Genomic DNA, 17,732 nt, shown 5'->3' on the forward strand with positions numbered 1-17,732 from the left:
CCTATGTGCGTGGATGCTTCTGGGCATTCTGGCCGTCTTCTTCTGCCCTCCAGGTGCGTAAGCAGAAAGCTGGATCAGAGCACCGTGGACTCAGAGTGGATCCATGTCAGTCCCAGCACCAACTTCAATAGTTACCTAATAGTTATTGCTGCATAGTAAATTACTCCAAGGCCAGCGGACTGAAAACAGGAAATTGTGATGCCACTTGGGTGTTTCAAGAATCTGAAAGAAGCTTTTTAGGTGGTTCCACTTTAGGATCTCGCACGAGGTTGCAGTCATGACAGTGGCTGGGGCTGCACTATATGAGGGCTCCACTGGGGCTTTAGGATTCATTTCCAAGAAGATTCTTTTCAGGCCTGATTCCAGAAAACCTTCTCATTCCCTTAAATTCTTTTATAATTTGCTGCTCAGGAACAACACACACACAGGTGCTCCAAAAGTCTGTGAGGAAACGGAATTAAAAGATATGAGGTTTTGGCATAAAAAACTTTGATATCCATGCACACTTTTTCCATAATACGCATTTGAGCTTTATGCAGACTTCATACATGTTCTGGTTGTCTTCTGCCCGCCCTTTGTACTTATCCAGATTCCTTTTCAGTATCCCAGAAATCTGTCCCCAAAAGAAAACGCTCTCCACACTCTTGCTTTCTGCATCCGGTTGGGCTCATCCAATCAGAAGTCCTTGCAGGAGACTGGAGGGCAGGAGAAAGGTGAGATTGGGGTGTTTCGTTGCCCACTCCACCACTGCCATAGCTCTGTGCATCTATGTTTCTAGAACACACCTGTCTGCCCTTCCTTCTTGGCTCTACTCCTGGTCAGTTTCTGCTTATTCCTTCAGGTAATCTCACGTGCTAATTCCTGGAAGCCTCAGAATCCCTTGTTGACTCTTTAACTCTTCTACATTGATTGAATACTCACAGCAAACCATCTCAACTTCTGTGCTTGACATTCTGTAAACTGGTGGTTTGATCTGGGCTCACTGAGGCAGCTGCACTTAACTTGGTGTTGATGGGTTCATCCATACATAGTCAGTTAAAACATCAGCTGGCCCAAGTGGTGTTGACTGGTGTTGTGCTCTTACCTCCAAGAGGTCTCCAGCAGGCTAGCACATCATTTTTAGTTTTTGTTTGTTTGTTTGCTTGTTTTGTTTCCTTTAGATTTTTTATTATTACATTTCATTTTATGACACAGTTTCATAGGCTCTAGGGTTCCCCCAACCCCTCCCCATACCCTCTCCCCATGGTAGATTCCTCCACCTTGTTGCAAATCCAGTCATGATTCTTTCACTGCAAGCATGTACCATGCATAGAGTCCAGCATCTTATTGTCCAGATTAATTCAACAGTTTCTTGGGAGACCATCTCTGGTCTGAAAGCAGAGCTGGCAGAATATCATCCCAACCAATTAGAAGCCACAACATAACATCAAAAACAGTTTACAGCATTATGGAGTTAATTGACATGGTACTGAGTGACCGATATGTTAGAAAATAGCACATCGTCTTTGTGTGATGTCAGAAGCGTTACAAAAGGGTAAGGACATTCTTGAAAAGGCCTCTAGAATTTACCCCAAGTTAAACAAATCACAAGCCCAGCCCAGATGAAAAGGAATAGGAAAAATAGATTCTGCATTTGGATAGCAGGAGTGGCAAAGAGGAAGTATGCCATGAGATGACAGGAATTTGTGGCCATGAAATAGTCAACCACCCTGTCAACCCTATACATGACTGCTTCCTGTCTAAGCCTTTGGAATCCCAGCGGAGTGTGCTGACTCCTTCTTCCTGGGGTGCCGACTGGCACATGTGTCATACAATGGCTGACCTTTAGACTGTGCTTCGTGCTTAATACCAGGTTTTTGAGATTCACCTGTATTTGTCGCATATGATCACAGTTTGTTGAGACACACTCCTCTGTTAAAACTCTCTGTGTGAGGTCAGTGCCAGTTCCCCTATACACGGACATTTACTTTTGGCCTTTTTTTTTTTTTTGCTATTCAAAATATCACATCTTTTCTTTGCACAAGAGAGTTCTCTAGAGAATATATTTAGGAGAAAAGTTTTTGCAGTGTGACAATGCCAAGTAACTTTCCAAAGTCAATACAGTCTTAGATAGAACAAACAGAATTTGAGAGCTGAACTAAGTTGAAAGACTAGGTTCACCTTACATTATGCAATTGTGTGCTTTGAAGAACTGAAGCAATATCTAGTTAGACTGAACCTCCAACCCAATCTAGAAATCCCTTCCCGGGAGAGGCTCAAATTACCTTTTCTTGAACTCCTGAAAAATCCATAAGGAAAGCTTGACGCTATAATGATCATTCCCTTTGTGATGCAAGAACAATTTTGAGGGGCGAAAAAGAGTAATCAGTTCTTTTCATGGCACTGCTGAAGCATGCACTAGTCTCCTGGGACGTGTGGCAAAAGGCAGAAGGAACAGGTGATAAAGGGAACAGATCCCAGCAGAGGGCAACCGGAAGCACTGAATAGGCAGGATAGGCAGGAAAGAAGCACTCCCAGATGTCATTTTCAGAAACTCATCCAATCCAGAATGTCCTAAGTTACAGCAGAGGGATAGAAGAGTGAAAGGTTACAGTGACCCTGCAAGGAGGACATGGTGACCAAATGAAGTGAAAATAATGCTGCAGTAAGTTACTTGCTCTCATAGTTGAGTAGGGATTCTGTCATAGAAGTGGCACAGGATACCTACATGCCCTGCCAATCTTGAACATCTGTTTCTTTGTCAGTAAAATAGGGACAGTAATAGTGCCCGGCACAGAGAATTGGCATGAAGATAAAAAATATCTTATAATTGAAGAGTTCACGGTCTGGGTCATAGAGTATGAGTGATTTATAGTGCCCAGTACATGTTGGATTTCCTTAATCTTAAGGAACTGTTGACAGGATTTAGTGATGACAGTAGTTAGGGCATGGTAAACTTCTTTTGCCCAGAGATTCCAAAATGCATCACAGTTAAAACAGAACTGAATTTCATCTCTTATTCAAATGACTGTCCAAGAGGTGGGGGCATAACTGACTGGCAGGCATTCTATTTCATATGGTGACTTAGAGCCTTAGGTGACTCCACTATTACATGTGACTTTGTTCCGTTCTGTTCCATTTGAGAGAAAAACAAAAGTCACCTCCATTTGTTAAAGTCCTGACCCTAAACCTGGGCACAGCACTCCTGTTCACATCCTGTCAGTGAGACCTACCATACAGCCACAGAGAGATGCCAGGGACGCTGGAAAATGTGGTCCCTTCCCAGACTGTTCTGTGTGTGACATGATGCCTGGAGGTGGCTTCCGTGGCCTAGACCACAACCTAGACATATATTTTGCCCTTGCAGCAAGTAAAGACAACTAAATATGTCCCCACATCTTCTGGGGTGTTTGTCAAGGGAATGGGAAAACCACCCCTGGATGCGAACCATAGCTCCGCCCAAGAGAAAGGGAGAAGAACTTGTGGTAGATAGCTGGCTACCTCTATAGGAGACAGTAAATTTAAGCTGTTCACTTAGCTCAACTCAATACCTACCAGAAAGGGAGGTCCTTGAACACACTCATCACGTACCTTCCATTTTCTGCAGGACTTCAGCTCCATATCTAGAGTTGGACCTGACACCTAGAAGATGCTCCAAGAACCACTGTTAACTAAATATGTACTGTTGATGAGACCAATATTCACTGCTCAAACACATCTTAATGCTTTTCATGAATCAACTACTGTGCTTAAGAAGCATGTCTTCTAGCTGAATAGTACCCTATAGCCATTTGAAGGTGTATAGCAGGCGGTTCTGTATAAAAACTAAAATTGAAATGTCAGTGAAGTAGTCAGAGGATATGGTTAAGAACTTGCATTTTTTTTAACATATTGGTTACTCAATACCATGTCAATTAACTCCATAATGCTGTAAACTGTTTTTGATGTTGTATTGGGGCTTTTAATTGGTCAGGATGATATTTGCCAGCTCTGCTTTCAGACCAGAGATGGTCTCCCCAAGAAACTGTTGAATTTATCTGGACAATAAGATGCTGGACTCTATGCATGGTACATGCTTGCAATGAAAGAATCATGACTGGATTTGAACTGTAATACTGCAACAAGGTGGAGGAATCCACCATGGGGGGAGAGTATGGGGAGGGACGGGGGAATCCCAGAGCCTATGAAACTGTGTCACACAATGCAATGTAATTAATAAAAAGATTAAAAGAAACGTGGTGAAAAATGAAGAGGGAGGGTGGGAATGAGGGAAGCGGGAAGGTGTGGTGGAAAGTATCATTTTGTTCTTAGAATTGGATACATGTAACACAAACAAACCATGTGTTCCAAAATGTTTCAAATCATTATTAATGTATACATAAGCATAAAATATTTATATAAAAATAAAAAAGAAGCATGTCTTCTCCCCTTGTGGCTAGAAGTCTTAATAGCACCAATGACACTAGCGATCGTAAAATCTGAAATCCTGTGTAAGAAGCGAATGATTTGGGATCTGTCAGCCACCACCTTCCCTCTACAAGAGCTGAGAATCTGGCACCCGGAAGAGAGATTCCAGTCCCTCTTCAGGCTGTTGCTCCTGGAATCTTCTGAAGGCCCCCATGTTGTCCGTGTGTTGTAGATCTCCCCTACACCTAGACCTGACAACAAGCCATTACATATCCTGAGAGAAGACCTAATTATGCTGTTGACAACAGCCTACACTTTCTTGTGCACTAAGTGAGGCTCCGTGGGGTTTTAATTCTCCCTTTCACATTACAGGTTCCTGTCTTTTAAGCATCTCCCCTCCTCCTGGTTCTGCCATCTCTGTCAACATTACAGGGCAGCAGACACAATGACATTAGGGTTGCCATGGATGATTCTAGTGGCTGTATTGATTTCTCTGTTACGACTGTTCCCTAAGAGCCACTAAGAATCATCAGACCCTGAGGGCTTGCCAGGATAAAAGGAAAGAACATAAATTGACAATTTTTCCTTCAGGGAAATAATAACTGCAAACAAATTAGCATTAGAACCCATGCTCAGAAGCATTTATTACAACAGACCATGAAATACAAGCACAGCGGTACAGGGCATGCAATGTGCAATACAGAAGAAATCAAATGGCAAAATAACCTAAAAAGGAACCTAAAAGTTAAAGAGGCAAGCATATTTTCTAAGGAATGTAAAGACACTAGCTCTGGGAAATTAAAATCCCTAGGCCACAATCTTTTAATCCCTATCTTTCAATGGGTGTGAAAACATCAAGGAAAACCTCTGTCACATTTAAAGTTTCAATCAACGTTAGTTTTGCTTCATAGAGGAAGAAATGTAGATACATAGAGAACACATATGACTTATCACAACAATTGGTAAGAAGGTATAAAAACTAGGCCATGTCCTTGTGACTTTTAAAAAGAGTATTGGAAACAAAAAGCCAGTAAAATCATTTGTAAGTTCTCCATGACATCAACAGGCAATAGCCCAGTGGGTCCCCTAAGAATGCCACATGAGATGGGACCCACACTCTGCCTGCAGAAGCTGCTCATCTTCACCCATTGCTGCAGGAAGCCCAACCCCAGCACCACAGGGTTTATCCACGTCAGCCCCAAGAAAAGCAAACCTTCCCTCATGTCAGCCTCAGGAAACAGTCACTTGCAATAATTCAAGCAGGTGAGATAGAAAAAAGGGGAAGATGAGTTTATAGATCCAGCTTGGTCATCAAAACCATACCTCAGCTGTAAAAGCTGAATTCATGCAAGAAGGGTCTAGGGAATTGTATTGGTTAAATGTTACTGTCCACATCATTAGCCTATGGGGCAAACATCAAATTCCAGATCTTCGTGTCGAAGCTGTTTGACCTGTGTGGGAAAAAACCTCCTCCACCCTTAGCAGCCAGGCACACATGAAAGCATTAAAGTGTAGGAGATAATGCAACAAATATTATCAAGTGGACAAATACAGAAGCTGTTGAGAGAACTTTGTTGACCACTAAAGGACAGGCCAAGAAACAGGTACACAGAGCTCTGTCTAGCATTATTGAGAGAGGTCCCTTTCAAGATTGATTGATCAAGATTGATCAAGCTGGACCAGGGAAAGCCTACTGGCTCAGAAGCTGCAACATCCAGAAAAGCTAATTGTAAGTACCCTCTACCTCCTGCCACCATCATAACCAGGCCCTGTACATGATACAAATCCATAATGATTTCATTTTGTGCAAAGACAAGAGTCATACATGGCTGGGGATAATACAGAACTAAGCAACATTCAAGTATTCATTCAAAAACGTTGATGAAGTTCCACTATGTTCAGCGCTTATGTCAGTTCAGAGCAGTCAATCTAGGGAGAAAGGGATCATATTTTCTGCTCCCAAGTTGTTCTTAGAAGCACGGAAAAGTAGATTAGAGTTTCGAAACAGCAGTGGTCAACCCAGTGGGAACGAACAGGAAAAGCTGACTGAGATGGGTTTACACCATGAGGGAAGTGAGCTCAGCAAAGACTTTACGGCGTGTGAACGAATCATAGTGAGCAGTGAGGACATCAAGTGCAGAAGCAAATGGACATACAAGGCCACCACAACTGTGTGCAAGTGAGAGATTTGGCGTGGCTGGGATGTGCCTTCAGAGCAAGCTGATAGAAAAGCAAATGATAACAGCAGAACTCAACCATGCAGGCAGTGAAATGGCCAGGGAAGGGTTCCACAGTCTTGGTTCTTAAAGTTCTCTCAGTGTGTAAGGAGAAATGGGCACAGACGGAAGCGTCAGCGTCTACACAGGCTCACAGCAGGAGGAGGTCTAGCCTCTGATCCAGAAAGAGGGCAAATGAATATTTATTTGATTCATGAAGGTTTTATGGAGCTGGTGTCGTTTGTGTGGCATCTCTGGAGAGGAGAGAAGGAATTTAGGCAGATGCCACAGCATATGCCAAAGCGAGAAAGCTGCAGGATGCAGATGTGGGCGGCTGTGGCTGTGGAGCGGCACAGAGGGCAGGTCTGCCGCTCAGAGCATATCAGCTTTTCAAACGCTGGAGGCCTTCAAGGTGCTGCCGACAGGGTGTCAACTGTTGAGGATGCGACCCGTCCAAGAATCCCCTGAACACACATTGGGCATCCTACAACTGAGTCGAGACCTAAGCACCTAAGAGGGTGAAGGCTGCTGGCAACAGAGGAGCTAAAGACTCAAGGAATATCTCTTTCTTCTTCTCCTGTCTCTCTCTGTCTCTCTCTCTCTCTCTCTCTCTCACACACACACACTTCCTTATACTGATCAACATGAAATGTAAGAAAACTCTGAAAACACGTGGACCGGACAAAGGCATCTGAGCTCACATCCCAGCTATCTGACCATCAGACATGTCTTTCTCCCATGAAGTTTCTACTACCCGTTTTTTCTTGCTGTTAGTTTGGGATCACGAGACTCAGGTTTGGTCAACAGAGTGTGGGCAGAAGAAAGTTACTTCCAGACCCCTTTAGCACATCCTTCTGATCTCCCTGGGCCTTCTGCGATGACTTTGGGAGACCATATGGTCCTAACTATGGGGCTAGATAAGGGGATAACTGCCCAGTTCAATAGGACGGCACCTGATCAACATGCTTGATGTGTTCATTCATGGACATATTGGGAGTTTTTTCCAGATGCAATACTGACTCTCCCTTGGATCAAATGCCTGGTGCTCAATCCAAAACCATCACCCTCTCCTCGAACTTGCCTGAAATGGGAATGCCAGAGCCTCAGCCTGAGCCTATGAGGATGGGAATTGTACACAGAACCTAGAAATTACTTACATGTGATTCAGATGTTTCCAACCTTCCAGAAAATTTGGCTGAGTAGAAGAGACTACTGGTTAGGGTGGGGGTGGGGCGATATCTTGCTAGGCCACAGTTTCCCCCATTGTCAAATGCAGGAATGGTCACAGGAGGCAGGGATGCTGCCTAATGCAAGGTGTAAAAAGAATCAAACATGATAACTGATGCCCAATAAATGCCAATTCTTAATAAGTGTTCATTTCATTCCTGCCAGCCAAGGGCCAGGTGCTGAGGTAAGGTTCTGGCCTCCTAGTATTTTGGTAGTAGACAACTTCTTCTTCTTTTTAAAGATTTATTGGTTTTTATTGGAAAGGCAGATATATACAGAGAGGAGGAGAGACAGAGAGGAAGATCTTCTGTCAGATGGTTCACTCCCGAAATAACTGCAACAACCGGTGCTGAGCCAATCTGAAGCCAGGAGCCAGGAGCTCTTCTGGGTCTCCCACACGGGTGCAAGGTCCCAAGGCTTTGGGCTGTTCTTGACTGCTTTTCCAGGCCACAAGCAGAGAACTGGATGGGAAGCAAGGCCGCCGGGATTAGAACCAGCGACATATGGGATCCTGGTGCATGCAAGGTGAGGACATTAACCACTCAGTATTGCACCGGACCTGTCAACTCCTAAAAATGATGTCAGTGGTCCCTGTCTCCTGATATTCGGGCACTGTGTAGCACCTTCTGCTCATGTGTGTGCCAGCCTAGAGTCACTACGGGCATGATGCTTTCCGCATTCCGGACACCGAAGCTGCAGGATTTCCTTTACTTGTGGATGCACCACTTCCATCACCACCTTCCCTTCTCACTGTCTCCTTGTCTGTGTCTTACAAGGACTTCTGTCTTTAGATGTAGGGCTTCCCAGGCAGTATCAGGTGATCTCATCTTGAAATCCTTAACCACATCTGCCAAACGTCGTTTTTCCCAGTGAGTTTCCACAGACAAGTCTGGGAAGTGGACATTTCTTTTGACACCATTGAACCCCCAATGGTATTCCGGAGAGCACAAGTCTCAGTTGAGGTCACATTCCCTGGCCCAAGGCCTGTCATGTAGTGCGTAGCATGAAGCAGGAATCTGGCTCGAGATTTTTGAATAGAAAGGCAGCAGTGCAGAACAGTTAAGCAACGGGTTTTAGAATTAGCTAAATGCTATTCAAACTTCAACCACTTTCAAAACGATGTGACGTTAGGCAAATCACCTAACCTCTCCGAGCCTCACTTTGCTCCAGTGGTCATTTTAATATCTCTCCTGTGTGTGTTGGGGGAAGGGGGAGAGGTTTAGTATGACGAGGCGTGTCTGTTACCTACCAGAAATGCCACGTGTGGGCATCACCTGGCACACAGCAGCTGCTCGGAGGGTCTTTATTCCCACTCACATCATTTTGACTCCCCCCAAATCTCTAATCCCTATGCTGTGACTGTTATGGGGGCCCCAACTCCCGCTCAAAGAGGAAAGATGGAGGGGAAGTCCCCAGGGCACCAGATAGCCCTTCTTTGAGCCAGCTGAGGACAAAGTAGCCCCACACAGCAACCCTCCCCACCTCAGCCCCTGCCAGCCAGAAGCAGCTCTGGCAGGAAGCGAGCCTGGGCCCCTCATTGTTATTCCTGGCACGAGATGATCCTGCCAGCATCCTAGGAGGCCCATAAAAATACCCCCAGTTTGTCTTTCATCAGAGCAGCTCAAAGCCACAGCAGGTTCTGCGAGCCCACGACTTCCCAGGATGGTCTGGTATGTGCAGGACCCAGGGAGTGAGTGTGAACTGAAATAACCCAGCTGGCCACTGGCTTGAGGACCACATGCCTCCAGGCGGCCAGAGATATAACAGGCTTTGTGCTCAGGAAGATGCTTTCTGGGGTTTTCTGGATGTCAGTGCTGTAGTCACACTCAAAGGAGCTCGCATGCCCCTTTCTGCTATCACAGCACCTTGCATAACCAACTGAGCTGCACTTGTGACTTCTGAGACACAGCTGTGCATAATAATATCCACTCCACAGGGTTGCTTGGGATTAGAAGAGGTCTTATAGGTACAGACCGGAAAAAGATATTTGCAGCTCATGTGTTTGACAAAGAACTTGTACCTACAATATGTAAAGAACTCTGGTAACTCAATAATAAAAGATAGAAGCCAGTGTTGTGATGCCACAGCTTACGTCACTGCTTGTGATCCGCTGTCCCATTCTGCGGTGTCACTTCAAGTACTGGCTGCTGCACTTCCAGTACAGCTTCCTGATAACGAGTCTGACAAGGCAACATGCGGTGGCACAAGTATTCAGGCCCCTGCCATCTTTTTTTTTTTTTAACATTTATTTTATTTTATTGGAAAGGCAGATATACACAGAGGAGGAGAGACAGAGAGGAAGATCTTCCATCTGATGATTCACTCCCCAAGTGACTGCAACGGCCAGTGCTGTGCCAATCCGAAGCCGGGAGCCAGAAACTTCTTTCCGGGTCTCCCATGCGGGTGCAGGGTCCCAAGGTTAGAACTGGCGCCCGTATGGGATCCCGGTGCGTTCAAGGCGTGGACTTTAACCATTACGCTATCACGCCGGCAGGCCGCTGCCATCTTTATGGGAAGCCAGGATGTGGCTCCTGGTTCTGACTTCAACTTGGCCCAGATTGTGGCCCTTTAGAGAATGAAGCAGCAGGTGGGAGACACACCTATGTATGTGTGTCTCTGTTTGTCTTTCCTTCTCTCTGTTGCTTTGCCTTTCAAATAAAAAGTAAGTCTTGAGAATAATAAGAGACAAATGATCATCCCCCCCAAGGAAGGAAAAGTCTTGAACAGACACTTCACAAGAGATGCTATATACAGAAACTACATGAAAAGCTGTGCAATGCCAGGAGCCATCAAGAAAATGCAAACTATAACTGATGTTAAATACTATTTCATCCACACCAGGAGTGACCACAATGGAAGAGTGTCAATCCCAAGTGCTGACAAGGTGGTGAGACTCAGACACTCCTTCTGGGAACAGAAAGTGAGGTTTGTGGCACTTAGGCAGACTCGAACAGTCATTTAGACAGCTCAAAGGTGACTCAGCACAGGACCTAACAACTCCACTCCCAGGTACCCTCTCCAAGACATATGTCCATAAAAGTCTTGTTCATAAAGAAATCTTTACTCGTTTTCAGCACAGACTGTCTAGCAGGAGACGGAAGGAGAAAGAGTGCACAGTGCCTGGCAGTGGACCAGACAGGAGCGACCGAGAGGAGCTGTTGAGGCGCTCCTAAGCACCAGGCCCAGAGAAGCAGGCCAAAGTGATTCCTGCTGTAAGAAGTCCTGGCATGGAGACACACAGATCTGGGGTAGCAGAAAATCATATGGCGGCTGCCTTGGTGTGGGGGTCAGAAGGAGGCAAGGCATACTCTCAGGGTGACGGAAATGTACCAGTGTTCAGTATCGGGGTGATGGGATACGGATGTGCGTATCTGTGAAACGCACCCAAGTCTGCACTGAAGATCTTTACATTTGGTTTTTATAAACATGTGTGTGTTTATTTATTTATTTAGTTAAAGGCAGAGAGGCAGAGAAATCTTCCCTTTGCTGGTTTGCTTCCCCAAAGGGCTGCAACTGATCCAGGCGAAAGCCAAGACCCTGGCATTCCATCTGGTCTCTCACCCAGGTCTCAGGGGCCCAAGTACCTGGGCTGGTTTTGTTGTCCTCCCAGGCACATTAGCAGGGAGCTGAGTTGGAAATAGAGTAGCTGTGAATTGAATCAGTGCTCCCATAGGGGATGCTGGCAGTGCAGGAAGCAGTTTAGCACATGCTGCCACAAAACCGGCTTCCTCTTTGCATTTTCTTCTGTGCAAATGATATCTCAACTACAAAAGTGTTAATGGGGAGAGTTTAGGGAGAGGACTGAGCAAGGCAGCTAAGCTGTTAGAAGCCAGTGACTGTCAGCGACTACAGGAAGATGGTTTGAAAAAGGAAGTAGTAAGAAAGGCTTCATGTGGGTATCAGAAGCTCAGGGCGCAGATCCCCACTCTGATAAGTCAGATTTCCTCTCAAAGAAGTGGAAAACCTAACAAAAGCAGGAAGCATCACCCCAGTCTGCTGGGCCTTCCCTTGCTCTTTTCTGCTGGAAATGGAGAAACCAGACACAGGGGATGGGGCAGGTGAGGGGATGACTTTGGGCAGCACTGACAATAGGATTTACAGACCATGAAGACGTGAGAGTCTCTGTGAGTCCAGGCTGCCGTATCTGGAGGTGGGAAAGTGCCGCTAGCAGCTATGGACGTGAAGCTACTGGCTATCTGGAAAGGTTTGGGGGTGCTTCTGAGGCTACGACGGTCCCTGAAACTCAGGAATGAGGCTGGGGCTCAAATGCTCCCTCAGCATTCCATCTGATCTCATTCCATCCTTCTGGAATGTTCTACCCCCATCCTATGCTGTGGCCGATGTGGAGGCAGGAAATGTGTCTCCCAGCAGAGGCCATGGGCCACTGCGGTCTTGCTATGGCTTGGCATGAGATGTGGATACGTGTGGCTGTGGGTCTGACCTCCAAACCGCTGTCCAGTTCACATTTGTAGAGCTTCACCTATCCCCTGCAGCACAGAGAGAGTAAGGGGTCCTCCCACACCCGCTTCTGGGGCTCCAGCCTAATGGCTTGGGCTCATCCATTCCTCAGCTTGCTCAGAGTGTTCTTGGGGGTCTGAAGGCAACTCAGCTGAGGGCCTTCCTTCTGGTCTCCTGCCCAGCCAGTGTGGTCCCCCACAGACCTCTGTAGCCTGGTCCCAGCCTTGCCACGGCCATGAGCCAATGCCCACACTGGCATAAAGTGATAACCCTTGGTATGATGTAAGAACAGCTTTAGGGGCTGGCATGATGGCTCAACTGGCTAACCTTCTACCTGCAAGTGCCAGCATCCCATATGGGCGTCAGTTCAAGGCCTGATTACTTCTGATACAACTCTCTCAACTGTTGAGGGATTGAGAAAACAGCAGAGGATGGTCCAAAGTCCTGGGACCCTTCACCTGCATGGGAAACCCAGAAGAAGCTCCTGGCTTCAGACCTGGCTTTAGATCAGCATGACTCCGTCTTTTGCGGACATTTGGGAAATGAACCAGCAGGTGGAAGATCTTTCTTTCACTGCTTCTCCTTCTATCTGTAAATCTGCCTAAAAAAAAAGAAAAAAGAAAAAACAAACAAAAGGACAACTTTGTATGTGTCTGAGCATCTAGTGACAAAAATCATCTAGGAAAAAATCAGGTTCCCCTTCAGCAAACAAAGCGATGGTTACAAACAGTCCACATGTTGGTTACAAATCTTAACAAGACCTTGGGACATTTGGGAGATGATATCTTTGTAATAAGTGGCAAAATTCCACATTTCTGGCCTTTGTCAAAAGCCTTTGTCTTTGCCTGTAATACAAAACTGAACAAAATGAACTAATTATTAACCTGCAACAAAGTGCAGCACGTACAAGAGTGCTTCCAAACGCCATGCAGAAATGAAATCAGGGCCCATGTGACAGCCTACTGGCTAAATCCTCGCCTTTGCAACCACTGGGATCCCAAATGGTGCTAGTTCCTATCCTGGCTGCTCCACTTCCCTTCCTGCTCCCTGCTGTGGTCTCAGAAAGCAGCAGAGAATGGCCCAAGGCCCTGGGAGCCTCCACCTGTGTGGGAAACCTCAAGAAACCTGACTTCACATTAGCTCAACTCCAGTCATTGTGGCCCACCTTTCCAACAAAAATAAATCTTCAAAAACAAATGAAATTAGACAGCAATGATCTGGGTGCAAAATTTGTTTGCAATTCTTGCCTTTTGTCATGCAGATGCATCTTTTGTAAACTTTATGAAGTTCCTTTGTAAATTACAGGGCCCTGTGAAAGGTCAAATGGTTCAAAGGGGAGCACTGGGCTTTTCCCTAAAGCCTGAGACTGCCTTGGCATGGTGTGGCAGTTTTCACACTCACTATTTGATGTCACGCTCTCTCATGCACAGCCATGCTGGCGGAGTGAATGCAGCGCCTGGAGGACAGTTTCAGGGCTGCTTCAAGACAGGAAAGTGGAACCTACAGGCATCACCAGGAGCAGAGGGCAGGTGCTCACAGACACAGGCCGCAAGGAAGGTCAGGAGACTGGGTGGCCTGGAACCCATTCCGGGAGACAGGAAGGTGACAAAAGCAGGCCGTCAGAAACAGAAACTCTGAAAATTATCCAAAATTTAGAGAATTTCAAGGGGATTAATTCTGGACTCCAAACACACAGCTTCCTTCTTTTTGAAGCCAACCTGCATTCAAAGCCTGGTAGGCCTGCCTTAGTTCAGGCTACTGATTTTCCCAATTAAAAAGTAGAGCTGCCCCAGCAGCCTCTGGCAAGTCAGATCATCAAGCAATCACGACTCACATGGCACCTTCCACATGCCTCACGCGGGACTGTGTCCTTGGCAAAGGGACTCAGTTCAAGCCATTGCCTGGTGCCCTGCCCACTGGGCAAGAGGACAACTGAAGCGCTGCGAAATGAAGTGCTGTGCCCAGTCCCCCACAGCCCTGTGCTGGCAAGTCACACGGCTGGCATCTGAATGCACGATCCTAGAGGAGTCCAGGCCCCTGTAGCATGAAGCACTAGCAGTGAAGCAGTGGTTACTGTCACCCTTCATAAATTCTCACTATGATCCCAAGAGGTGGGCACTTCACATTCATCTTAGGTCATTTTTAGGAAGCTGTGGAAGTATAGAGAGGTCCCCAGCAGGACAGGATCCAGGGGAGGAGAGGAGAGGGGAAGAGAAAGAAGGGGGGAGGAGGTGAGGGGAGGGCAGGGGAAGGGAGAGGAGGGGAGAAGAGAAAAGGAGAGAACAGGAGGGGAGGGGATGGAAGAGGAGAGGAGAGACATGAGAAGAGGAGAGGTGAGGGGAGGAGAGGAGAGGTGAGGGGAGGAGAGGAGAGGTGAGGGGAGGAGAGGAGAGGTGAGGGGAGGAGAGGAGAGGTGAGGAAGGAGAGGAGAGGTGAGGGAGGAGAGGAGAGGTGAGGGAGGAGAGGAGAGGTGAGGGGAGGAGAGGAGAGGGGAGGGGAGGAGAGGAGAGGTGAGGAAGGAGAGGAGAGGTGAGGGAGGAGAGGAGAGGTGAGGGGAGGAGAGGAGAGGGGAGGGGAGGAGAGGAGAGGTGAGGAAGGAGAGGAGAGGGGAGGGGAGGAGAGGAGAGGGGAGGGGAGGAGAGGAGAGGGGAGGGGAGGAGAGGAGAGGGGAGGGGAGGAGAGGAGAGGGGAGGGGAGGAGAGGAGAGGTGAGGAAGGAGAGGAGAGCTGAGGGAGGAGAGGAGAGGGGAGGGGAGGAGAGGAGAGGTGAGGAAGGAGAGGAGAGGTGAGGGAGGAGAGGAGAGGGGAGGGGAGGAGAGGAGAGGTGAGGAAGGAGAGGAGAGGTGAGGGAGGAGAGGAGAGGGGAGGGGAGGAGAGGAGAGGGGAGGGGAGGAGAGGAGAGGTGAGGAAGGAGAGGAGAGGTGAGGGAGGAGAGGAGAGGAAAGGAGAGGAGAGGAGTGAGGAGAGGAGTGAGGTGAGGAGGGGAGAGGAATGAGGGGAGGGGAGGAGAGGGGAGGAGGAGAGGGGAGAGGAGAGGAGAGGAGAGGAGAGGAGAGGAGAGGAGAGGAGAGGAGAGGAGAGGAGAGGAGAGGAGAGGAAACGAGAGGAGAGGAAACGAGAGGAGAGGAGAAGTCAGGAAAGGAGAGGAGAGGAGAGGTGAGGAAGGAGAGGAGAGGTGAGGGAGGGGAGGAGAGGTGAGGGGAGGAGAGGAGAGGGGAGGGGAGGAGAGGAGAGGTGAGGAAGGAGAGGAGAGGGGAGGGGAGGAGAGGAGAGGGGAGGGGAGGAGAGGAGAGGGGAGGGGAGGAGAGGAGAGGTGAGGGAGGAGAGGAGAGGGGAGGGGAGGAGAGGAGAGGTGAGGAAGGAGAGGAGAGGTGAGGGAAGAGAGGAGAGGGGAGGGGAGGAGAGGAGAGGTGAGGAAGGAGAGGAGAGGTGAGGGAGGAGAGGAGAGGGGAGGGGAGGAGAGGAGAGGGGAGGGGAGGAGAGGAGAGGTGAGGAAGGAGAGGAGAGGTGAGGGAGGAGAGGAGAGGAAAGGAGAGGAGAGGAGTGAGGAGAGGAGTGAGGTGAGGAGGGGAGAGGAATGAGGGGAGGGGAGGAGAGGGGAGGAGGAGAGGGGAGAGGAGAGGAGAGGAGAGGAAAGGAGAGGAGAGGAGAGGAGAGGAGAGGAAACGAGAAGGGAGGAAACGAGAGGAGAGGAGAAGTCAGGAAAGGAGAGGAGAGGAGAGGTGAGGAAGGAGAGGAGAGGTGAGGGAGGAGAGGAGAGGTGAGGGAGGAGAGGAGAGGAAAGGAGAGTAGAGGAGTGAGGTGAGGAGGGGAGAGGAGTGAGGTGAGGAGAAGAGAGGAGAGGAGGAGAGGGGAGAGGAGGGGAGAGGAGAGGAGAGGAAAGGAGAGGAGAGGAGAAGTCAGGAGAGGAAAGGAGAGGATACAAGTGGAAGGGCAAGGGTGAGGGGGTGTGTGACAAATGGCCATTGCAACTCAAGGATGCTCAGATTCTAGACAGTTAGGCCAGGACAACAAAGTGGTTGAATCTTGGTCCTAAGCTCACATATGGGGAAACTGAGGCTGGGGAAGGGAATCAGCCATTCTCCATCCCCCATACCTGGGGGCAGATGATCACAGGCTGCTGTGCACTTGGGACCTGCAAGGGTGAGGGGAAGGGGCTGCATGGGCTGCTGGGTGGGTACAGCCTGCTCAGACCCTTATAACAAAGTCTCATGGTACTTTCTACTTTGTGGGGTGTGTGTGTGTGTGTGTGTGTGTGTGTGTGTGTGTGTGTGTTTGGCTATACAATTCAGACGGGGGAAATCATACCACAAGTATCGGCTTTGGGGTGAGGCAGATGTGAATTTGAGTATGACTATCACTGCTCGATTGTGGGACCTTGAAACAAATGACTTAACCTCTCTGAGCTCGCTTCTTCCTCAGCAGAATGGCTCTGAAGTGAGATCACTTCACAATAAACATAAATGTGTGGGATGAATTAGAGCTAAAGGCAGCTACAGGATGCAGAACTGCTTGGTCTAGCAGCTGGCACACTGCAGGTGACCACGAAAGGCCAACAGCATCCATCAGAGCCAAGGCTACACATCACAAAACAGATGGCTCTCATGCAAGAGGTCAGTGCTAGAAGCACTTGTGAGCGATTTCCAGACAGTTCTGCCTAAAACCCAGAGTGGGAGCACAGAATTAGGAGAGCTGTGAGATGCGGTCACCTTTCAGCACTGCCCAGAAGATGAGCCAAGGAAGGCCTGGGGAGAGGAGGCGGGCGGAGGAAGTAGGGGAGGAGGCAAGTGTGAGAGAGCTTACAGTTTGGGAGTTTCTCTTCTATTTAAGGGTTTGCTACTTGTTAAAAACTCATTTCTGGTTTGTGTCTTTAGCAGGAAAATGTGTTCCTGCTCAACAGTAAGAACACACCCAGTGTGGAAAGTCCTCAGGGGCTCTCAGGTCTCTCCCAGTCTCAGGTCTCATGGGCCAGGCGATGGGATTTGAATAATCATACTTTGAGGATTTCCAGGGGAAGCCCCTTGGGGCAACCTTCTCACCAGGTACCTTGTGACCCAGGCGGAGTTCTTGAGAGCCAGCTCTGGGAGTCCAGAGGCTCTCCCTGTGCCACAGAGCAGCCTGTTACCAAAGAGCCTCGCTCTCCCAAGGGTGTTGCGGTGCAGTGGGGAGTGCGGTGGCACTGTGCTCTGCAGACAAGGACACGCAGCCCGCAGCAAGAACCAAGCAGGGCTCCCATTTCTCAGCGAAGTCAGGGAGACGGCACATCCCATGCTCCCAGGTTGGGATGAGCAGGTGGAGAAACACAAATGCACAATGAGGAGCTTCTGGGAATCCCCCTCCAGAAGCTGGCAGTCAATGGGAAAAGAGAGGGATGAGTAGGGAGGGGGTCTTCCTGTGGCTGCTGCCACAGGCAGCACTGGGTGGCCGCATGTGACAGGAACTCACT

The 17,732-nt window shown here is 48.3% G+C and overlaps 1 long non-coding RNA gene across 1 annotated transcript in view; it reads right to left on the reverse strand.

Annotated features, from left to right (window-relative positions):
* Positions 1-6,639: 6,639 nt before the first annotated feature.
* Positions 6,640-17,732, reverse strand: part of LOC131481132 (uncharacterized) — a 260,332-nt gene continuing 249,239 nt past the window's right edge. Inside the window, exon 6 of the long non-coding RNA XR_009246051.1 lies at positions 6,640-6,856. This is a non-coding gene — a long non-coding RNA (uncharacterized LOC131481132). The remainder of the gene's footprint in view (positions 6,857-17,732) is intronic.

This window comes from Ochotona princeps, chromosome 9 (genome assembly GCF_030435755.1).
Source record: "Ochotona princeps isolate mOchPri1 chromosome 9, mOchPri1.hap1, whole genome shotgun sequence".
In the NCBI taxonomy this organism is placed as follows: Eukaryota; Metazoa; Chordata; class Mammalia; order Lagomorpha; family Ochotonidae; genus Ochotona; species Ochotona princeps.